The sequence below is a fragment of the Equus przewalskii genome, chromosome 12, assembly GCF_037783145.1.
Source record: "Equus przewalskii isolate Varuska chromosome 12, EquPr2, whole genome shotgun sequence".
NCBI lineage: Eukaryota > Metazoa > Chordata > Mammalia > Perissodactyla > Equidae > Equus > Equus przewalskii.
In genome coordinates, this window is record NC_091842.1 from 34,936,668 (window position 1) to 34,960,469 (window position 23,802).

Sequence of the window (23,802 nt, forward strand, 5' to 3'; positions counted from 1 at the left end):
GCCCAGGCTCCTCTCTGCCGTGGACTGAATGTTTGTGTCCCCCCAATACCATATGATGATGCCCAACCCCAACGTGATGGAGCCTTTTGTTGGGAGGTCATTAGGGATAGAAGAGTTCATGAGGGTGGGGCCCTCACGATAGGATTAGCGTCTTTATAAGAAGAGGAGAAGAGAGAAAGAGGAAAAGTCATAAGAAGACACAGCAAGAGGGTGGCCATCTGCAAGCTAGGAAGAGGGCTCTCACCAGGAATCGGGCGGCACCTTGACCTTGGACTTCCAGCCTGCAGAACGATGAGAAAATACATTTCTGTTGTTCTAGCCACCCAGTCTATGGTATTTTGCTATGGCGGCCCTAGTAGGCTAAGCCATTCTCCTTGTTTCCTTTGGTTGTAAATGGACCCGTCTTCCTTGTCACCCATGCCAAGAGTTTAGAAGTCATCCTTGATGCCTCTCATCACCGTCCACATCCAATCAAGCCAATTCCCGTCCTCTCTATGTCTTAGATTTTCACGGACTCTGTTCCTTTCCTTCCCTCCCAGTTTCCACCACCCAAGTTTACGCACAATCACCTTTCACCTGGATTCAGGTAACAGATCCACACTCCCAGTCTTAACCTTCCCTTCCGGCCCCCAAACTCTTCCTACACTTCAGCCAGAGGATTTTTCTGAAAATAAATGTAACATCACAATTTTGCCTAAAACCGCCCAGTGGTCCCCCCTTGCCCTGGGGAATAAAAGCAGAACTCCATAGCATGGCTTCAAACGCCCTGCAAGAGGTGGCCATCCTTGGGGCTGGAATGGGGTCTCTGTCTCCTTCCTTCTAGAAGAGGGATCCAACCGAGAAGGAGATGAAGGAGTTTGGCAAATGGAGATGCGGTTGCTGATGGAGTGGACTGGATGACTGCTTAGATGGGAGGCATCATCCGACTTCTTTCTACTTTCGTGTGTGAGACAGACTTCCCCACCCGGGAAGGAGGAGATCGGAAAATGGGCAGAGACAATGGAGGGGTGGGAGTGAGTGTGGAGAGCCGGGCTTTGGGGGAGGGAGGAAGAGGCCATTGATCCTCCACAGAAAAAGCAGGACCAAGGGGAACTGTGACCAGCCCAAGCAGGCTTGTGAAATCTCCCACTGCTGAGGGCCCTGAGGGGTGAGACGCAGCATTCTGAAGTGGTTAACAGCGTGAACTTTGAAGCCAGACTGCCGGATTCAAATCCTGTCTCTGACACTTACTGGCTATGTGACCTCAGACATCCCACTCAACTTCTCTGTGCTTCAGATTCCTCATCTACAAAGAGGGGGTAATTAATGGACCTAGCTTTCAGTTTCTCATAAAGTTAAACACACATCTACCCCTGTAGGACAGTGAGTGACACTGAGCAAAACACCCCAGGCTGAGCAAGAAGTGAGATTTATTTGAAAGGAAAAGTACACCATCCAAATGGGGTATTTTGTTAGTTACCTGTTGCTGCGGTAACAAATTATCACAAACTGGGCAGCTGAAAACAACAGAAGTTTATTCTCTCCCAGTTCTGGAGGCCAGAAGTCCAAAAGGAAGGCATTGGCAGGGCTGGCTCCTTCAAAGGACTGTGAGGGAGCACCCGTCCCCTGCTTCTCTCTTAGCATCTGCTGGCTGCTGCCATCTTTGGAGATCTTTAGCTTGGATGTGTCTGCATCGCTCCATCTCTGCGTCCATCATCACATGAGCCTCTCTTCTGTATCTTCTCCCCTCTGTCTGTGTCTTCTCCCCTTTTAAATCCACCACTCGGATTGGGGGCCACCCAGAGAACCCAGGAGGATCTCCTCTCAGGATCCTTAATTGAATTATCTCTGCAAAGATCCTTTTCCAAATAAGGTTCACATTCACTGGTTCAGGGTGGACACATCCTTTGCGGGGGCTGCCGTTCAAAACAGTGCAGGTATCCAACACTATTACCCCAGGCAGGAACTGCTTTCATTGCTCACGAGGTATGATAGCCCACATTTGCCAAGTGTTTATCACATGCCAGACACCGTGCAAAGTGATTTCCACCCATTAACTCAGCTCTCCCGCTTGCACTTTGTTCCATCCGAGCATATGAAAGTGCGGCCATCCTTTCCTCAGGCCCTCAGCGCCTGCAGAACAATAGCGTGCGAATTAATTAGTGGCGCCGTCTGAAAGGGAAAATGAGCAACACCCTCACTCCTCTGCCATCCATCCTCCTTTGATGATCCAGAATTTGATCACTTTAAAGGATGTAATAACCCTGCTTCAAAAGAGGCATCCTTTTTATCTTCTCCAAGGCTTTCACTCTGCTGGGGACAAGGTTTCAGAATTGGACTGTGGTTTGTTTCTCTAAAGCTCTTTTAACGATGCTAGGTGTGGAGAAAAATAAAAACAAGTTTAAAAAACTTGTTTGTAAAGAACTTGGGGATTTTCAACAACCCTTGGTGTCAAGTAGTAGTAGCAATGAAATAAAGATAACAGCAATCATGAAGTCTAGCATTTATTTACGAGCACTCTTAAAAGCATTTGACATGCTCACTCATTTGAATCCCACAACAACCCCATACGGTAGGGACTGAGATTACTCCCCATTTTACAGATGAGGAGGCTTATTGAGGTGAGTAACTTGCCCAGAGCTCTAGAGCCAGTAAAGAGCGGAGCTGGGGTTTAACCCAGGAAGTCTGGCCGCAGGAGTCTCTTCTGCTGTGCAGTGTTGTCTACACAAGTGCCAGGTAAGTTCTAAGTCAGTCAGCAAGGAAGAAATCACCAAGGGTCAAAATTACTCTTGAAAAGCCTGGATATAGTCTATACAGCAGTGACTTTTTGAATTCAAATAGAGAGTTATTTTTGAAGTTTGAACTATTCCAGTGGTTCTCAACTGGGGATGATCTTGCCCCCCTCAGGGGACAGTTGGCAACGTCTGGAGAAGAGTTTTGTGGTCACGACTGGGGTTTCAAAGGGAGGTATTACTGGCATCTAGTGGGAGAGGCCAAGGATGCTGTTAAACATCCTACAGCACCCAGGACAGCCCCACAACGAGGACTGAATGCCCACGATGTCAGCAGTGCCAAGATTGAGAAACGCTGACGAAACTAAAGGAACGAGCAAGAGGAGAGTCTGTGTGTCCGTGTCTGGCAAGACGACCCTCAGACCACCCAGCCCTGGTGTGGAGGGGTCGGGGAGTGGAGAACGCTGCGCGGCTCCCACGTGCCGCAGTGTTTGCTCTTGTCTCCCGGAGCAGAGACAGCTGGCAGCCCCCAAAATCCATCCTCCTTTCATCTGCAATGAAAGGCCACAATTTTTAACCAGACCCACGGCCACCTGGACCAAAGACCACATTTCCCCACTTGCCTTGCAGCTTGAAGTGGCCAACTGAATGCATCTGGCCAATGGGACAGTGTGGACAAGTGTCACAGCTCCTGGGATGGAGAATTCCACTTCCAGGAAGATTCAGTACATGTACTTTTCCCCACTCGTCCCAATGAGCACAAGTAAAACCCGGGCATTGTATGTAAAACAATCATACAAAGACTCTGGAAGGTGGGGAGGAGAAGGCAGACCCACGGTGCCCTCAGGACCCGACGAGGAACACGGTGGCGAGTTCTCTTGCTTTTCCTTGTGCCTCATCCGGGCTTGGAGCTGAAGAAGCTGACGGCTTGGAAACGCCCACGGACACAGTCAGAAAAGCTCCAACAAATGCCCTTTCTTTGTTGCCAAAGGACCAGGAAGGGGCAGCCCAGCAAAATGGAAAACTTCTAGACAATACCCCCCCCCCCCACTGAAGTCAAACACCGCTGAAGAAACTGTGTCCCCATCCACACCCATGCCAGCAAAGCCAAGTGGGAAGCCTAGATTTCCACCCTTCCAGGCTGGAATGAGGTGCCCCCCCCACACACACGCACATGCACAGCGTGGGATCAGAGAAGGCTGAGCAGAGCCTGAGACAGTCATCACTGCCAGGCAGCAAGGAAGCCCCCTCCCTCGGTGCCCAGTGCTGATGGAGACCACGTGGACCACTCCCCGCCACCCTGTAGTAATGAGGGGCAGCTCCCGCCCCTCCTCCCCCACCCAGGGTGTGTCGGCAGAGGCTCAGCAGAGAGTCAGGGCTTCTCCCACCTCTGGGCAGTAACAAGGCCCCCGCCCCCCGTGGCGTCAGTGGAGACCAAGCGTGGAGCAGTAACAAGGTACCCCTTCCCCTCCCGGTCAGGGGGGTATCTGTGGGGCCCAGTAGGAAGCTAGACCTCTCACCCCTACTCAACAGCAGCAAGGAGCCCCCCTCAGGTGTCAGTGGAGGTGTAGAGGCAACCTGGACCTCTACTCTCATCCCAAAGTAATGAGACGCCCTACACTCCTGCTGGAGCATGTCAGAGGAAACCAGCTAAAACAGAAGGTTTCAGTAAAATCCAAAGTCTCATAAAATAATGCTCAAAATGTCCAGGTTACAATCAAAATTCACTCATCACACCAAGAACCAGAAAGACCTCAAACTGAACGTAAAAGGACAATCCATAGATATTGTGTGACATCATAGAAAGGTACCTGATCTTTGTCCCCGATTCCTGGCACAGAGCTCCTAAAACCCTAGAATTTCCTGAGTGGTAAGGGTGATAGAGAGGAGGCGTTTGTGGGGACCGGACTTGGGCTGGGAATTCCAGAAAGAAGAAACGTCATGCACAAAGGCCCCCAGGGGCACCCGGAACAGAGAGGGAGCTCAAGTCTGCTTTAGAAAAGCAACATGGTGTAGAGTTCTGCAAGCCGGCTCTGCAGACAGATGAGCTGGGTTCTCACCCCAGAGGAGATGAGCATGTCACCCAACTGTCACTAATTAGCTGTGTGTTACGGATTGCAGGTCTGTGCTCTCCCTAGATTTAGAAGTTGAAACCCCAATCTCCACTGGGATGGTATTGGCAGGTGGGGCCTTTGGAAGGTAATGAGGTCATGAGGGTGGGGCCCTTGTGGTGGGATTAGTGCCCTGATAAGAAGACACAGGAGAGAGCTTGCTTGTGTCTCTTTCTCCGCCATGTGAGGATACAACAAGAAGCCGGCCATCTATAAACTCAGGAGAGAGCCTTCCCCAGGAACCCGACCATGCTGGCACTCTGACCTCAGATCTCTACCCACAGACTGAGAAACACGTTTCCGTTTTTCAGTCACACAGTCTATGATGGTTTCTTACGGCAGCACAAGCCGACTAAGACACTGTGTTATCTGAATTATCTAGAATCTCTGTGCCTCCGTTTTCCCATCTGTAAAATGGGGGTATGTTGGTGCCAACCTCACTGCATTGTTGTGCAGATAAATTAACCAGCACAGTACTTCCCAACAGGAATATGACATGGGCCTCACACATAATTCTGCCTCTCGTAGAGTGAAGTTAATTTTAATAAAATATTTTATTCACCCCAATCTATCCCAAAGATCCTCATTTCAACCTGTAATCAATACTTTCAAGATTATTGATGATATAGTTTATATTCTGGTTTTTCTACTAAATCTTGGAAACCCAGCGTATATTTCCTCCTCACAGCACATCTCCGTTTGGACTCACCTGTTTCAAGGACTCAGCGGCCACGTGTGGCTCATGGCTACCGTAAGGGACAGTGCCGCTGTAGTGGAATGCCGGGCGCATACTGAGAACTTGACACCTGTTGGCCACTATCACGTCTTCAGACCCAGGTCCTGGCACTGACAGGGGAGGCACAAAATGCCTGAACTCTAGCCCCTGCCCTCATGTTGGTTTGCAAACTGGCCCTGTACACGGAGGGCGAGGAGAGACTGAAGAAAGAGGCAGCCCACTCCAGACCAGTGGGCGGCAAGTGTAACCAGCAAGGAAACTTCCACACAAGGCTTGTCTTGGGCGCTGCCAGACGAATAGGTCTCTGCATCCACCCACCAGGATCTTCCAGGTTTATATAGAGGACTTGATGGGGTTTGGTCACGTGCACTGTCTGGATGGTCTCAGCAACACGTTACTATTTCAAGGCTGTGTCCTCAAGGCAGCTTCTAGTGCCAAGAAGGCAAGCAGAATGCACCATCCAAGGAGAGCAGAGGGGCGAGGAGCCTCCCATTGCCTGGGTCCAGCTCAAGGGTCCCCCGGCGGTCACATCCTCTCGATGACCTCCTCCACTCCTCAGGGAGCTGGGGGCCTGGGGAGAAAGACAGATAAGGCCAAGGAGCTTCGGAGGCCCTGAGAGAAAAACATCCCATGTATCAGGCCCCACTTGGAGGAGGGGAGAGGTCAACAAGGCTCTCTGGAGGTGGTGACCCCAAGTCGAAGTCTGGACAAATGAACAAGCATTAGCCAGGTGTTATGGACTGAAAGGCATTCCCACAAAATTCCGGTGTTGCAGCTCTAACCCCCAATGTCACTTATGTGCAGACCGAGGCTTTAAGGAGGAGATTAACGTTAAGTGAGGTCATAACGGTGTGGCCCCAATCCGATAGGAGGGATGTCCTCATCCAAAGAGAGACAGACACCAGGGATGCTCACACACAGAGGAAAGACCATGGGAGGACATGGCAAGAATTTGAAAAATGAACATAATGGGCAGGATCTCCAAATAGTGCCAGAAAGATAGTGTGGTGTAGTGGTGACATGAGAAGCTTCGAGCAAGATGGCCCAAAGTCCCACCTCTGCCACTTGCCAGCTGTGCAACCCTAGGCAAGTAAGCCAACCTCTCTGGGCCTCAGTTTGCCTATCTCTAGAGTGGGGATAATAATAGCATGTAACCCGCAGAATCGCTGGGAGAGTGGGAGAGTCCGTGCGTTTCAGGAGCCTAGGGAGACCCAAGCACAGAGCTAATACCCTCAGAAGACAGAATCTGTGGTTATCTGCTCATTCCAAAAATTGTCATCTGGGCATCCACAGAGTCCAATTGTTCTTTGTTGCTGCCATACCAAATCACCGCAAACTTAGCAGCTTAAAGTAACACAAATTTATTGCGTCACAGTTCCAATGGGTCAAGAGTCTAGCGTAGCGTGGCCACATTCTCAGCTCCAGGCCTCAGTGGGCTAAAATGCAGGCATGAGCAGGGCTGCATATGCATCTGGAGGCCCTGGGGTGACTGCTTCCAAGTACATTCAGGTCGCAGGCAGAATCCAGTTCCTGTGGTTGTAGGACTGAGGTCTCCGTTTTATTGCTGGCTGTCAGCTGGGGGCACCCTCAGCTCCTCGAGGCCCCTCTCTGGTCATTGCATGTGGGCCCCTCCATCTCAGAACCAGTACATCACATCCTCCTCACACTCAGACTCTCTCTAACTTCAACCTCTGCTCCACGGCACTGAATACAACACAGCCTGTGCCCTGCGAGAGCTCACAGCCCAGAGAGGAAGGCAGGCAGGTGGAGGGACATTTATGATGGAGGGGAGCGTGCACGCACAGCCTAGAGGGAGGAGCGTCAGACAGCATCCATGCAGACCCCCACCCCAGATCTGAGGCTGCACGACCGAGGAGAGCTGGGTAGACACCAGTCTCAGCTTACAGGTGAGAGAGTCCAGGCAGGGAGAACAGCCACACAAGACCTAGAGCTGAGAGAGAAGCTAGTGAGAGAATCAGATATTGCCATGTATATTCCTTGGGAGGCCGAGCTGGTGGCGCAGTGGTTAAGTTCGCACTTTCTGCTTTGGTGGTCTGGGGTTCGCCGGTTCGGATCCCAGGTGTGGACATGGCACCACTCATCAAGCCATGCTGTGGCAGACGTCCCACATACAAAGTAGAGGAAGATGGGCATGGATGTTAGCTCAGGGCCAGTCTTCCTCAGCAAAAAGAGGAGGATGGGCAGCAGACGTTAGCTCAGGGCTGATCTTCCTCAAAAAAAAAAGAAAGAAAAGAGAATATTCCTTGGGAACAGCTCTTGAGGACAAAATAGCCAATGCGTATGTGGACCTGACTAGGTGTCAGCCACAGTTCTGGCACTTTGCACATATTACCTCATTGAGTCCTTGCAGCAACCCCATAAACTCAGGACTATTATTATCTGCTTTTCCAGCCCGTCCCCACAGCCTGCGGCGGATGGACCATTTTGGGCCAGCTGCCAAAGCCCTCGTTATGTGGTCACCACAAAGAAAAATAGTGAAAGCTCCGGTCCGCGTGATTTTCCTTCCCAATGCACATCTCTGGGGCCACAGAAAATATTTTGACACCTGCTTGTAGCCAGTTCCAACAAGTACCTTTTCTCTTCCTCACGCTGAACGAGATGCGAAAATTAAACATAAGGAGCAGTCCTCGCTTAGGACTGGAAGGACAGTGGGCAGAGTGGTTAGGGACAAAGCCTCGGGGCCCCAGCCAGAGTGCTAATCGCAGCTCTGCTGTGGGACCATGGACAAGCAACTTTGCCTCCCCGTGCCTCAGTTTCCCCACCTGGTATAAGGGGGGCGATAACCAGGTTGTTGTGACAATTAAATGACAATGTAATAAAGCAGGGCTCAAAGTTTTTCTGTAAAAGATCAGACGGTAAATATTTTCAGCTTTGCAGGTCATTTGGTCTCGTAACAACTAATCAGCTCTGTCACAGATAACATGTAAATGAGTGAGTGTGTCTAGGTTCCAGTAAAACTTTGTTTACAAAAACAGGCCATGGGCCAGGATTTGGCTATGGAACTGCAGTATGCTGACAACAAGCCTGCAACTCTGCCTCTTCCTAGCTGTGTGGTCTGATGCAAGTTACTTAACCTCTCTGAGCCTCAGCTTTCTCATCTATAAACGGGTGTGAATAGTTGAACCTACCTCCTAGGGCTAAAGGGAAGACTGGCGAGATACTGCATGCAAATCCCTCGGCACAGAGTCTGGCACGTGCTAACGACTCAGTAAATATCAGCACCTTTGATTATTCAAAAACCGCAGCCTCTTTTCCGAAGTCTTTGGGCATAGTCAGCCCTGACGTCCTCAGTTCTCCCTCCATGGTCATTGGACTGCGTTGTCATCATCTGCTTGGATGCTCATGCTCTTCTCCGCCACCTCTCCCCGTGAGCTCCTTGAGCCCAGGGTGGTGGGGCCTGGTACACAGCAGGTGCTCAATAAACACCACTAAAACGAATGACTACTGGACCTCTTTCCTAAGTCCCAAGCTAAACTGAACCCAAATATGAATTTTCCCTCCCAAATAAAGCCCAGAAACACCAGGCCGGGTGAGGCGAACGCACACCCGCTGGTTGGTCTGCCTTAGACTCTAGAAAACCAGAGAAAGATGTGGCAAGGGGAGACCAGAGGCACAAAGACATGCTTCAAGTCACACAGCAAGTCCAAAGCAGAGGAAGGAGCGGAATTCAGAGCCTGTCCGTGGGCTCATTCTCATTCACTATATCCCGCTCCTGTCTGGGTTTCTTCCGCTCTCCTTCGGACCACCCCACGGACGAATGCCCCCTCCGGGTGGAACGTCACTCGCACAGGTGGGCTGGAAAGCCCCTCTGGAGATCCTGAAAGGTGAGCTGGATTGGAGATTGGGGTCTTCTGCAGGGTGGGCCCAGCCAATTTCGAATTCCTCCGGTAATGGTCCACCGCCTGCCCAGTCATGACGGGAAACCAGATTCCCTCACCAAGGTGGGCTTTGGGGAGCCAGGGCCGGGATGCTCAGGGAGGAGAGCACAGGGACGGGTCAGCCCCCCTCAGATCAGGGAAGCAAGGAGGCGCTGGCTCGGCAAAGGGCCTCTGAAGGGGTCCTGGCTCATTACCAGATGCCCCACCTCTGCTTATCCTCAGGCTCCAGTACCTCTGGTCTGCTGCTGTAGCGATAAAGACAAACAGGGACTAAATTATTAAGGACATGTTCTGTGCTGGCTCTTGGCAGACAGGATCTCATTTAAGCTTCACAACAACCCAGTGTGGTAGAAATTACCCCTCTTGCAGAAATTGCTAGTTGCCTCTTGGCATCTTTTCTTTTCCTCTTAGTAATAGAGACCCCTCCAAATTTTAACAAGATGCATAGCCTTGGAGCCCAGGAAGAGGTAGGATTTCCTAGCCTCCCTTGCAACAAGGTGCAACCATGTGACAATCTAACCTGTGGGAAATAAACAGAGGGAACATGTGAAGCTTCCATATCACATGGAAAGTGATGGCTAGTCCCCGTTCCATGGTGTCTTGCGGGTGAGCCCGCTTTGCCATGCTGATGTTGGCAGAGCAGCAAAGTGGAGGGAAGCTGGGTCCCTGGATGACGGTGGAGTAGAGATGCCAGCCTTGGAGCGCTCATGCTAAGCCCCCTGGGTGAGAGAGAAAATAGACTTCTATATACTATTCAGGGGCCTCTTTGTTACAGCTTTGTACCCTCACTAATACATGCTTAGTCCCCTCATGAATACATCCATTTGGCAGATGAGGAAACAAGCCTCAAAGCACTTCTGTTAGTTGATCAAGAGTGTGGATGAGATGCAGCAGGTCAGGGGTCTGAATCAAGCTGAGTCAAGACCCCAAAGTCTGTGTTTTTCTCCTGAGTCATCCTCCCTCTCAATTACAAGAATACTGATGCACGTGGTTTATCAATTTACAAAGTCCTTTCACATACAAGCAGACTGTTTTCTGAGCTTCGCTCCAGCCTCGTAGGAAAGATTACTTCTTTCATTTTACAGATGGGGAAACTGAGGCTTTAGCAGGATTCAGATGGTGCCCGAGCTCGCACAGGTGGTGAGAGGCAATGCTGGCATTTGAGCAGAGTCATCTGGCTTTCAAGGCAGTTCTCCTTTTCCTGCTCCACGGCTGCCCAGCTGCTTCAATATTGACAAGATACCCTGGGGACAGGCTTCACGGTACCTGTCCCCCCAGTAGAGAGGCCCCCATGAAGTCACAGATGGCCAGCGGTCTCAGGCTGGGGTCCCCAGCAGCAGACTCCGAGACAAGGTGTATTAGGGTTCTCTAGAGAAGGGAACCACAGGATCCATATATTTGTCATAAGGTATTGGCTCACATGATGATGGAGACGAAGTCCCACCATCTTTCATCTACAAGCTGGAGGCTCAGGGACGCCAGTGTGTGTATTCTGAAGGCCCAGGAGCCGGGGAGCCGGTGGTTAGATTCCAGGCCAGGTCTGAAGGCCTAAGGACCACGAGCACAGAGGCCAGCAGTTCAGCAACGTTCCAGCTCAACAGTCAGGCAGTCAATTCTCCTTCCCCTGCCTTTCCGTTCTATTCTGGCCCTCCACAGATTGGATGGCGTCCACCCACAGCGGTGAGGGCAATCTGCTTTACTCAGTCTACCAATTAAAATGCCATTCGCTTCTGGAAACACCCTCACGGGCACACCCAGAAATAATGTTTTACCAGTTCTCTGGGCATCTGGTGGCCCAGCAAAGTTGATGCAGAAAATTAAGCATCACACGAGGTTTCTGGTGCAATTCATTTCTTTGGGAGGGGATCCCAGATACATCAGCAGGAGGAAGAGGAAAGTGAGACAGGGAAGGAGGGACGGGCAGCCAAGGATGTGTTAACAAGCAAGATGCCCTGCGTGCAAACTGGAGCTCAGGACCACGGGGAACTCTGGGCAGGACGGGGGAGAACATACCTTGCAGCTTCCCTTTAAAGGGCGAGCGATCTTCCATGTATTCCACCAACTCTCTGGCCGTGTTGGCTGAGGGCTGTTTCCAGGAGTATTAACTCCCTGGTGCTTCTAGCCTTCCCCAAGCACAGGCAGATCATGCTTTACCCCAAAGGGCCCTCAGGATGGAAGCACAAGAAGATGGAGGCAGATGCTGGGGGTAGCTGGGGCGCCGGCACCTCCCGGCACACCAGTGTTAGACGGGTGATCAACTGGTCTACCCTCTTCACAGCACAGAAGAGAACAAGGAGCTCTCACTTTGGACTGATCGTTGATTCGGGTTCTAATTTCAAAACCACATTTGCTTGATTTTGAGATACCATCGCTTGTAAGAGGCACATTGTGTATAATAACAGCTTTCCTGGACTTAGAAGAAGAAAAAAACTACATTGAGCACACACACAAAAGGCATTCTAATTTCAGCTATGTTAAAAAGTTTAAAAGAAAGCATCTCAAACTCTCAACAATATGGCTTTGTCCTGCTGTCCCCATAAGAACACCTGCACCCTTCTGACCCTCCGTCCCAATTTGGGCTTAGAAAATGAGGTTACTTTGCTTGAAAATCGGTTCTGGGCTTTGAGGTTCTGTGATTTTCTATTTCCTTGCAACATCTTTGTCATGGCAACACAATGCATATTTGCATATCAAAACCATCTCTGCCTACTCCACACCTTAAAACAAGAATCAAGGGCCCACCTTCACATTTCAAAACATGCAACTTCAGCCCCTTTACGTCCAGGTTCCCTCCTCTGGGCAAGAAAAGAAGCCACAGTTTCTTCTTCGCTGTGTCAGTATCTTTAAAATGCACAGTTATTAATTAGATGCATTAGGGGCTGGCCAACTTTGTTACAAGGAGAAAGGGGGAGAAGTAACATTTATTAATTGACTTCTGCTCCCAGACACAGATGGCTTTAGATGTATCATTTCGTGCAAGCTCGGCAACCGCTCCACCAAGGAAGGAACAATCTTATGTCCAAGGTCACATCGCCGGCAAGTTGCAAATCTGAGACAATGTTGGTAAAAACACCTACCGCCACACCCAGCATCTTGTCAGAGCTTAATAAAGACAGACAGAGAACAGAAACAGAGAGCAGAGAGGGAGGAGGAAAAGAAGAGAATGAAAAAAGGAAAAGAATTCCATCCCCCAAAGATTTACCTCCCCCTGATGCTGGACCACCTGAGGTTGCTAAGAAACACGGCCATGCGCGCTCTGCTGTCCAATTCCTAAAGATAGAGACTGGATCACTGCCAGAAAAGAGGGAGAAACTCTCCTTTTTCTTTCTTTTATCCATTTCTTCCCCTCTTAAATATTCTCCCGCCAACATCAGCCAGCCACACTCCTTGGGCACGAGATTTATTTTGTTATCTGTTCTCCGGTCCATTTAATTTTGCATGTCATCTTTTATTAGTATTTTCCTTTCTCCTTCACTCTGAAAAAGTCTTAGAGAATAAGAAATCTGGCCTCTTTCTAATCCTACGTGAATCTCCCAGGCTTTGTTTTCCCACTTTGGGATCATAAAATCAGCAAGCTGTCCATTAAGCAGCATTAGCACAGCATGGTCTGTGTAGGGCCAGCTGAGGAAGCTCCAGGCTGCCCCAGGCCCTGTTATCTTTGCAACCCATATAATAATTCCACCACGATTCCCCCCATCATGCATTTGGCTATTCAAAATCCATCTGTAAAATCCAGTGATCCTGGGAGAAATGACAGGTACCAGATACCCAATGGTTCTGAACTTTTTCTGATTGAGAATGTAGGGGGTGGAAGGAAGGAAAGCCATGAACTCTCTTACTGGACAAATGCAGACAGATGCAAAATCCCGCACAACCCCTGGACCCCAGAGGGAGAACCCCTGCTGGAATCTGTTATCAGCTGATACTTCAGGAAGTGGGTTCAGAGGAAGGAATTATTCACAGTGGCAAGAATTGAGGCCCTGCAGAGAAAGATGCTAAGTCCCAGCAGGGGTGGGGGAAAACAGAGCCTAAGGGACAAGGAGGACGAGAGGATGGGAAAGATGAAGTTAGTTTTGAAAGCTAATCCTGGGATGAGGAGGAGGAAGCAGTTACCAGAATCTGGAGACAGAGAAAGTTGTAAGAAGAGGGCTGTGGGATGGGAGCTGTGACCTTCAATCAAGAGGTCCACTTGACCCTGACTGACCCTGCGAAGAGGTCACAGGAGAACAAGCATCCTCACCTCACTCCCCCTCCTCTGAATGTTATTGCTCCCATTTTATAGATGAGCAAGATGAGGCTCAGAGACATGAAGTCATCTGTCCAAGGCCACACGGCTGGGAAATGGAACAGCCAAGATTTGAACCCAGCTCTCCTCTCTCCGAGGCCACAACCTCGACCCTTGACTATCTCACAGGCCAGCCAAAAGGAGGCTGGAATGAATGTGTCCCCAGAAACCTGGATAGCTCGGGTTTGTTGTGATCCAGCTGAGGCCAGTTTGCAAAATTTAGCTAATAGAGACTTAAAACACTGAAGTGTTGTGCTCCCGGAGGGACCGCGGGAGAAGCAGATCTTGCAAATGAAATTTACCAACAGGGTAATATGCGTTTGGTTCCAACTGGTGTCATTATCATCAATCACCAAGCAGAGCCGGTCCCTGGGAAGTCTGTCCCAGGAGCATCCTAGGCCCTCCTGAGCCTTCGCCAGTGAGCCCAGTGTCCCAGGCCTGGAGGGAGGGGATAAAGTGCACCCAGGAGTCTTCATCCTTTGAGGCTCGGTCCTGGCAAGGCAGAAGAAGCTGACATCGCCAGCAAGGGAAATGTCTCTCTTCCCCCTCGCCCCTCCCCAAGCCCCCAAGATGCCTGCCTTCAGTCTCCAAGTGGGCCCAAGATTGTGCCCACCCGAGGGTTGGGGAGCAGGGCTGGCTTCACCCCCTCTGCGGTTAGCTGCGACAAGTGGTCCACTTGGGCCCATTTGGGACGCCTCTCCGCCCGGTGCGGATGCTGCAAAAGCCCAGATGACGGGCCCTGGATGCAAGCTGCAGCGACCCAGCCAGGCAGGCGTCCCCTCAGACTTGGGGACACATCTTGCTTCTGCTGTGAAGACAGAAGGCAAATGAGCAGCTCTAACAAAGAGGGCGGCCCAGACCAGAGGTGCAGGGGGTCCTCCCTGAGGAGGTGATGTTTGAACTGAGATCTAACGGACAAGGTGGAGTTGACTCGGCGGGGAGGGGGGCCCTGTGGCGGCTCAAGGAGCCCTGAGTGAGGGGATAGGAACCACCCATGAACCAAGAGCCCCCGCTCGAGGACCTCGGCTCCCCACCAGGCACCACGCTACAGCTCTGATTACTGTCTCATTTAATCTTTACGACAACCGTCCGAGGTTGGCGATCTTTGTTGTTGTTGTTTTGTTTGTTTTGTTTTTTGCTTTTTGCTTTTTGAGGAAGGTTAACCCTGAGCTAACTGCTGCTAATCCTCCTCTTTTTGCTGAGGAAGACCAGCCCTGAGCTAACATCCGCACCCATCTTCCTCTGAGGTTGGCAATGTTGTTACCCCATGTTACAGATGAGGAAACTGAGGCTCAGAGAGGATCAGCGACTTGCCAAGAGTCCCACAGCTACAAAGCGGCAGAGGCAGGCTCCGTGCCCAGCTGGGCTCCAGGACCCGCGTGCTTACCCGTTGGCAAACAGGACAGGCTCTGTTCAAGCTGGGTTCTCTATTACCTGGCCAAAGACTGGAGGGGGAGGCAGAGAAGTGGAAAGAATCATCATCTCAGGATGGGGGCATCAGCAGTTTCTCTATTTTTTTAATCAAAATTTAGTGCTGATGCAGGAGTGTTTTACTAGTAAATGGAATGGGATTGGTGGGGGGAGGAGTGGATACCAGCCCTTCCCCCCACCCCAATATCCTGCCGAGGTGTCACCCTCAGGGCAGGAGTTGGGGGAGGCAGTCTGTGGCCAGCCGTCTCCTTGGGGAACAGCAGAGCTGGGGGCAGGCCGGGGGTGGGGTGCTGTGAATGAGAGAGACAGAGAGTAGCATTTCTCTCAAGAGCCCCCAGCTCACCTCCAGTCCCAAGGGCCGAGGACATGGCGATTAATGCAGGAAGGCCATTTGGCTGTTATTAGCAATTTCGAGCACTCTGCCCTGAGCCTGGGCACCTTCTGATCCGAGTGGGCACTACTTGGGGGCTGCCCTCCAGAACTGTGTGAACTTTCTTCATACCTTCCAATCTGAGGCCTGTGGGCGGGCGGCCCTCTCCCGCCCTCTGGGAAGATGGAAGGAGGATGGGCCCATGCTCTTTCAGCAAAACACTGCGCCATCTCCTTCCGGAGGTCAGAAATGCTGGGAAGTCTCTGAGATTCAGCCCAAACATCCACATGGGCATGGCATAACAACAGTGCTCACATCACAGCGGCCAGTGCCCACCACCTAGTGACTAACACTCGAGAAATGTTTCCTCTTACTGTTATTGTTGTTAGCGCCATTGTTGCTGTTGTCATTATTATTATCATTATTACTATAGGGATCCTTGTGCCACCACGCAGGACTGTTGAGATGATCAGTCCAAAGCACGTGGCACAGAGTAGAAGCTCAATAAATAATATCGATGTTTGTGATTATGATTACTCCACTGAGACATTAATGAAACAACCAACATTTTGGGGAATGTGTCCAAGGACCCAAAAAACATATAAAAAGGTACATAAGCAAAGTGTTCCCAGCCCAAAGGCCCCAGCCTAGCTCAGACTAGCAAAATAAACCAGGCATTGTGAATCTCTGCTAATGAGTCGGCAAGGTAGGTAACCAAACCAGAGGCATCTGTGGCCAAAATAGCCATGGCATTAATCCTACCGCTTGCCAAAGAGCAGGTAATCGGATCCAAACACTCCTTCCTTCCTTCCTTCCTCCCTCCCTCCCTCCCTCCTTTCTTTCTTTCTTTCTTTCTTTCTTTCTATCAATAAAGATTTATTTGACCTGGCTTGAAATTTGACCCAGCACCTTCATTTACTAGCTGTGTCACCCTGGAGAAATTATGCCCCTTCTTGGATTCATGGTTATCTCATGGACAAATTGGGTGTGATCCTTCGTACCTTGCATAACACTATATTTTCTTATTTTCTGTATTCTTGATGTTCTGGCATCTGGGAGTTTACTGACCAGGGATAGACTGCTTTTCCAAGGTTCGCTAATGCCTCCTGATAGCAATGACTTGCCTTGGAGAACGCCTCTCATAGGCAAACCCCCGTGGGTCCTGTCACCTCTCCCCGACACGGCCTGGAGCCCGTGGCCTCCTGCTGGGCCGTATTGGTTTCCTAGGGCTGCTGTGACAGATTACCACAGTTTAGTAGCTGAAAACAACAGAAACGTGTTCCCGCACAGTTCTGGAGGCGAGAAGCCTGAAATCAAGGTGAATGGCAGGTTCGGTCACTCGTGGGGCATCTGAGGGAGCATCCGGTCCCTGCCTCTCTCCTGGCTTCCTGTGGCTGCAGAAATCCTTGGGCGTTCCTTGGCTTTTGGATGCATCATTGCAACCTCTGTCTCCATCTTCACACCGTCTTCTCCCCTGAGGGTCTCTGTGTCTGTCTCGGGTCCCCTCCTGTCTCGTATAAGGACATCAGTCATCCAATTTAGGGCCCATCCTAATCCAGTAGGACATCATCTCGAGACTCTCAACTAATTACATCTGCAAAGACCCTCATTCCAAAATAAGGTCACGTTCTGGGTTCTGGGTGGACGTGAATTCGGTACAGGGACAAGGGAGACACTATTCAACCCACTGCCCCTGCTGTGCCCCAAATGAATGATCCCAGAGGAAAGGCGCCACGTTTTCTCAGATGTCAGACCTTTACACATTCATGCTCTTCTTGGCCCAAACCCTGGACTTCCTGCCATTTCTCCTCTCGGTGACTCTCTTCCTTAAGGCCTCAGGTTGGCTTTTCCCCAGGAGGCCGTCTCCTCCCTCTGGAGCGGGTTAGGCCTCCTGCCAGACCCCCCAGGGCTCCCTTACACCACGCCCCCCCCCAAATGCTCATCATCCCGCAATGCTATCAGCTGTTAATGGTCCGCTTCAGCCACAATACTGTCCCCTCTCCGAGGGAAGCGGCTGTGCCTGCCTCACTCTAGGTCACGCGGCTGGAAGGTGGTCGGACCGGGAATCAGCAACAGGCTGACTGTAGACGCTAACAAAGACCCGGGCTGCTCACGGCTACCTGCCCGGGCCGGCGCGGCACTCAGATCATCACGGGCATTCGGATCTGGCTGATGGATAAGAGGGCAGGGCCTGGAGCCACCTGCTCGCTCCAACTCCTGACCGTCAGATACCGGCTGTTGGATTGTAGGCAAGTTACGTAACTCCTCTGTGCCTCCGTTTCCTCATTTGTAAAAGGAGATGAGAATGAGCTAGGGTGGTGTGGCAGATTTGATGTTCTAAAGATGGTCCCAACAACATTTCCCCTGCCACATGTTCTCCCACAGTGTGGGGTCTGTTTCTCCACCCCGTTCAGTCGGGGTGGGGTCGGTCGTGCTTTGCCCAACAGACCTCAGCAGGAGGGACCCTAGGCCAGATACGGGCATAGCCTTTCACCGGCCTGGCAGCACAGAACTCCCTTGAGACCACCTGCGGCAGACAGAATGGCCCCCTAAAGAGGTCCAGGAACCTGTGAGGATGTTACTTTATAGAGCAAAAGGGGCTTTCCAGATGTGACTACAGCTATGGACCTTAAGATCAGATTATCCTGGATCACCCCGTGGGCCCCAGCTGTCACATGAGCCCTTAAAAGCAGAGAGCTTCCTCTGACTGGAGGCAGAGAGATGCAGCAGAAGGAGAAGTCAGAGAGACTCAAAGCATGAAAGAGACTCATCCTGCTGTTGCTGGAAGGAGCCACCTGGAGAACCGGAGAGGGAATGTGGGCAGCCTCTGGGAGCAAAGACCAGTACCTGGGTGGAAACGAGGACCCCACTCCGACAACCACAGGTTCCTGCATTCAGCCAGCAACCTGAATGAGCTTGAAGTGGGTTCATTCTCAGAGCTTCCAGAAAGGAACACAGCCCCACTCACAGCTTGATTTTGGCTTCCTGAGACTCTGAGCAAAGGACCCAGTGAGCCACGCTGTCCTTCTGGCCTCCAGACTGTGACACAATCAGTGTGTATTTTTTTTTTGAACTGCTAAATTTGTGGTCATTTGTTACAGCAGCAACAGAAAAATGAATACACCCCACGCAGTGAGAAGCCCAAGTCATGTGGAAGGGTCCTGGTGGCTGAGGCCCCGTGGAGAGAGAGGCACCATGGTGCTGGGTCTGTGAGTGAAGACGCCCCTTGGACACCCAGCCCAGTCGAGCCTTCAGATGATTCCAGCTCCAGCTGCCCCTGACCCACGACTGCATGAGAGACCTCAAGCCAGGAGCGCCCAGCTGAGCCCAGCCAAGCCACAGAAGTGGGACACATAATGATCAGTTGACATTTTAAGCCACTAAGTTTCACAGAAATAGAAAACCGGAACAGTCTGTTATGAGGATAAATTAGAGTTAATGCCCAAAGCATTTGGAACAGTAAGTTTTTCATACATGTCAGCAAACGCACCTCCACTAGGATCATCCCCATTTGACAAATGAGGAAGCTGGGGCTCAGGGAGGTGACGGGACCTGCGGAGCTGGAAGGTGCCACAGCTCTGCCTGTCTCTGGATCCTGCTCTTCCCACAGCACCGGGCTGGCTCCTGACCCTCGAGCCCTGCTAGAAATGAAGGCGGTTGTGTCGCCTACAGGGCAGCTGACTTCCACGCAGCCAGGCCAGTTAAACGTTGTGCCCGTATCTGACACGAGCTTCTGCAGCCGGTGAACACGCTGCAGGAAGTTGACGGCCCCCCACCAAGACTCCAGCATCACCAGATTCTCATCTGCTCTCAGGGCTCCCGGCAGGGATGGTGCAGCTAGCGAGGATGATACCCACTGCTCAGCCCCTCCTGGGCCCGAGGACCAAGCACAGGGGGCTTCAGTGTCACAGCCAGGGCTGCCAGGCTGCCCAGCTGGTGGCTTTGGGACCAGGGGGCTGGAAGATGGCTCCCACGTGAGCCTGCAGCATCCAGCTTCCTGAACAGAATAGCAATGACTGGGTCCCATCACCAGCACTCCCTCTAGCAGAAGATGAAAAAGATCAGATGTGTAGCTGATGGAGTCTGCCACTCTGCCCCCACCCAACTGTGGGACGCGGGGCAGGTCCCTTCTCCTTGGCAAGAAGCAGGGAAAGAACATAGCACAGAAAGGGATGTCCTTTCTCTGTTTTCTCTCCCTCCTTTACCTTCTCCCTTCTCCTACATTCTCTCCTCCTCATTTCTTCCCTCCTTATTCTCTCCTGCCCCTCTCTCTGGATCATTCCCTCCCTCCTCTCTCTTTCCTTTACATGCACACACACACCTCCCATCTTCATAACCCAGCATAGGGCACCAACCTGGCCAGTCGAGCTGCAGACAGAGTGGGGACCACATGCTCCATGGAGCTTGAGCCCAGAGGAGGCTGCCGTGGCCTCCAGAGGCATCAGCCTCTCCCCCGGCACACACAGTCTCCTCCCTCCCTGTCGCACCAGAGGAAAGGCTATGGAGGGCTAAACGTCCTCCTCTCCTAGCCCCCGCCCATTCCCGCCCACCTCCGCCCTCTGGCTGGGATCCCACAACAGCCAACGTCCCCTCTACAGAGACTATGGAGGTGGCATTGGAGGTGAGGGACCACAGAGCCGAGATGTCAAAACCCCCTGGGCTCTGCCTGGTGACTCTTGAGATTTCCTTCCTGCCCCGGCCTCGCCTTCAGGATCTGGATCACGCTTGGGTGTCGAGAATTTAGGCAGCATCCCTGTGGTCTTCGAGTTACTGTGTGGTGGGGGGTATGTCAGACCACTCTCTTCCGCCACACCCGCCACGCCCACCGCCCCTCCTCCTCCCCCGACTCAGCTTCAGAGCTGACGGAGCCTTCTCTCCCTCCTGTGTTTTGTTGGGAGCCGACAGGAGAGGAATGAGCTGTTGGGCCCATACAGCCGTCTCTCAGACGTGTCCCTGAATCTCCAGCTTCTCTTCTTGGATGCTCATTATGGCAGGAGAAAAAGATGCCCTTGGGGAGACACCACAGCCTAGGGAAAGCGCTGGAGAAAGCTCACAGGTCTGAGTCACGTCCAGACATCACCACCCGTATCTTCCATCCAGACGCCTTGGAGCGGGGAGGGGCGTCTAGGAAAATTGTCCCATCATTGTTTGGTGTCCGTCCGGCTGTCCTGAGAGCAGACTCCACGGGACACATCTGAATGTCCAGGAGAATGAGCCGCCCCCTCCCAGGTGTGTGGCATCACAGGAAGGCAGCCTGTGACAGGCGGGGCAAGAAAGAAGGCAGCTGTGCCATCAAGACTCAGCCTCCATAGTCTGGAACAGCACAGAACCGCACAGCAACGTCGCGTGGCGAGGCTCATCGGGCCCACACTACAGATGAAGAAACTGATGCCAGGAAGGTGAGACAGCCTGCCCCAGGTCACACAGCTCACTCCTGGATGCAAACTCGGGTCTACCCAACTCCAAAACCACGGCACCAGCCTCCAGGTGGCGGAGGGATGCCCGCCGACTTCCCGGCAAAGCCTGCATTCAGCAATGCTGCCGGAGGCCTAGAGATTTACCCCAAAGCTGGGAGAATTATGCAGTTAATTTCCATTAGGACTAATGGAAGGAAGGAAGAGCCATTTTTCTTATAATTAGAAAAGAATTCAACCTTCACAGCCAACGAGTCTAATAGCTCAGCTTATGTAACAAAAGAAAGAGAAAAGCAAATGGATACAATTAGAGAAGAGAAGAAACAATTCAGATTACTGGGCGCAGAAGCAATGAGGCGCAGGGAGAATTCGATCCCAGATGGAAACAGTTCTCTCCGCTAGTCAGAGTGGATGGCAAATCCCGTCACGGTCAAAGCTTGTCGAGACTCCAGGGTGCGCCAGCTCGGCACATCATTTGCAGCATCTGCTAGTGACCCCGTGGGGACAGGATATCATTATGCCCATTTCAGAGATGAAGAACTGAGGTTCAGAGAAGCGACATGCCTCACCAATCATTGCAAAATGCATCTCATCATTCAGCACCTACTCAGCCGGCGCCTACTGTACGTCAGACACACAGCAGGAACAGAATAGATACTCGGCAGAGCAAGGATGGTCCAGGATCCAAACCCGCCCCAAATCCACTCCCCTTCAGAGCAGGAGCTCAATCGATATTTGTTGAACGAATGAATTCCTTCCAAGTTTCACTCCACGGCTATCTCTTTGTCGCCGGCAAGAGTTCCCGGCAGAGGGGAGCTGGGGTGGGACATCACAAGCAGCTGGGGCTCACCAGTGCCCGTCAGCTCCTCGCGCCCCATTGATGGGCTACATCTGTGAGAGCCAGGCTTCGGTTCTGGTCCCGCAGCCCCAGGGATCCCACACCCTCCTGCCCCTCAGTGGCCTGCGTTAGACAGTCCACAAAAGGTGTTAGCTAATGGAGTATTGATTTTTTTTAAGAAGCAAAAATTGCAGGTGTTGCAGCAATCGATGGCCTAGCGGAGGGAGTGAAAAGAGAGCCCCTCGAGATCCCCAGGCACGTCCCCCAGCTCTGCAGACTCTCTGCATTCCCCTCCCCGGCTGCGGTCCTGGGAACGGGAAGATGGAGCAGGAGGTTGGAAGGGAAACGGCACATCATTGTGTGCGGGCTGTGTGCCGGGGGCTCTGCAGGCATTGCACCCCTTCTATCTTACAGATGTTGAGGAGGGGTTGGTCCCTTGCCCAAGGTCATACAGTCACCGAGTGACAGAACTGGGACTAAAGTGGGTGTAACTATGTAACCTGGGCTGTTTATGTTGCACTAATAGCAAACCCGGAAGGGTAGACCCTCTGGAGAGCTTAAGATGCACGCCTTGTCAGTGTGGCTGTTCCCAGGGAAGAGCAGCTGCAAGGCCCAATAGGAGCCAACTGGGGAAGGGTGGACGCCTGGAGGAGGAGCTAAGAAGGGCCTCGCACACTCATTCCACAAATATTTATGGACTGCCCACTATTTGCCAGGCGCTGGGATTCGTACTGGGGAAAGAGGAGCAAGCAGAAATAGGTACATTCTCTACCTTCCTGGAGCTGATGGCAGTGAGGGACATATGCTAATCAAAGGACTGCAAGGATGAATCTAAAGTCCCAACCATTCCAAGGCTTGGAAAGGAGAGGTAGGGGAGCTAGGAGAGGAGATAATGAGGGAAGCTGGCATGGTCTGGGAGGTCACGGAGGGCTTCCTGGAGGAAGCAAAGTGATCTGAGATCAGTTTGAACTGAGACCTCAAGGATGAGAAGGAGTTAACTGGGCCCAAGAGCATTTGGCATAACGAGTGGAGCGTGTGCAAAGGTCCTGGGGCAGGACCAGTGTATGAGAAGGGCAAGGATTTGCCAAAAGGCCAGGATAGTAGGAGTGCAGACAGCTAGGAGGAAGCAGGTACAGCATGAGGCTGGAGAGGCGGGCAGAGGCCAGACCACAACGGGTCACACAGGTCCTTTTAAGTAATTTTGTCTTTATCCCAAGAGAAAAGGGAGTCCATTGAAGCATTTAAACCTGGGGGTGGGGTGGGAATTTACACCATCAAATATCGGGCTGCTGGGTTGAGGATGGACCCAGTGATGAGCACAGGTAAGAGAGCAAGAGTCGGGAGGTGAGAGCAGGGGCTCATGGGGCCTTACACCAGCCTCTCTGGGCCCACCTACCTCAGCCAAGCCGTGAGGCGGGCACCACTCCACCTCGAGGGTGCATGGAGACATCCTCCGCTTCCCGCCCACGGAGAGCCACGCCTCCCGGAAGTGAGGTGGAGTAACGCACTTGGGGCGACCCTCAGCCAATGGGAGACGGGAAGTGATGGAGAGCGCCCCGCCTCCCACGCTTTGGTGGACCAGTTCTTAGGTGTGTGCCGCGCGCTTCCTCCGAGAAGCCCCAGCGAGCGTTTAACCGATGCCCACGGCATCTGAACAGCTCAAAGCACACGCACCTCGTGGCTTTCTCTCCCTCCCTGTCTCTCTCTCCCAGCGCCCTCACTGCTGCCCCCGGGCATCACTTCCCAGATGACCTACCTGTGCCCACCTGTGCCCACCTGTGTCCTGTGAGACACCTGTATCGAGCCTCCTTGACAGGAATGTCCAAAGCGAGATGGGCGCTTGTGGCAGAACAGAGGAAAACCCAGGGCGGCTTGGAGAGAAATGGCAGCGGGGGTCCACCCATGTCGGCTCGTCGCTCGCTCACACCCCGACGCGTCCATTCGTGAGCTCACGCGGTCACTCATTCATTCATTCTCTCCTCACTCGTTCTTCCCTCCCTCCATTCC

The 23,802-nt window shown here is 52.1% G+C and overlaps 1 long non-coding RNA gene across 1 annotated transcript; it reads right to left on the reverse strand.

The window, feature by feature from the left end:
- Nucleotides 1-1,391: 1,391 nt before the first annotated feature.
- Nucleotides 1,392-20,034, reverse strand: LOC139074781 (uncharacterized). The gene is made up of 4 exons (XR_011524526.1): nt 19,899-20,034; nt 11,471-11,869; nt 5,532-6,129; nt 1,392-2,112 (listed from the first exon to the last, which is right to left on the reverse strand). It is a non-coding gene; the product is annotated as an uncharacterized lncRNA (long non-coding RNA).
- Nucleotides 20,035-23,802: the final 3,768 nt, after the last annotated feature.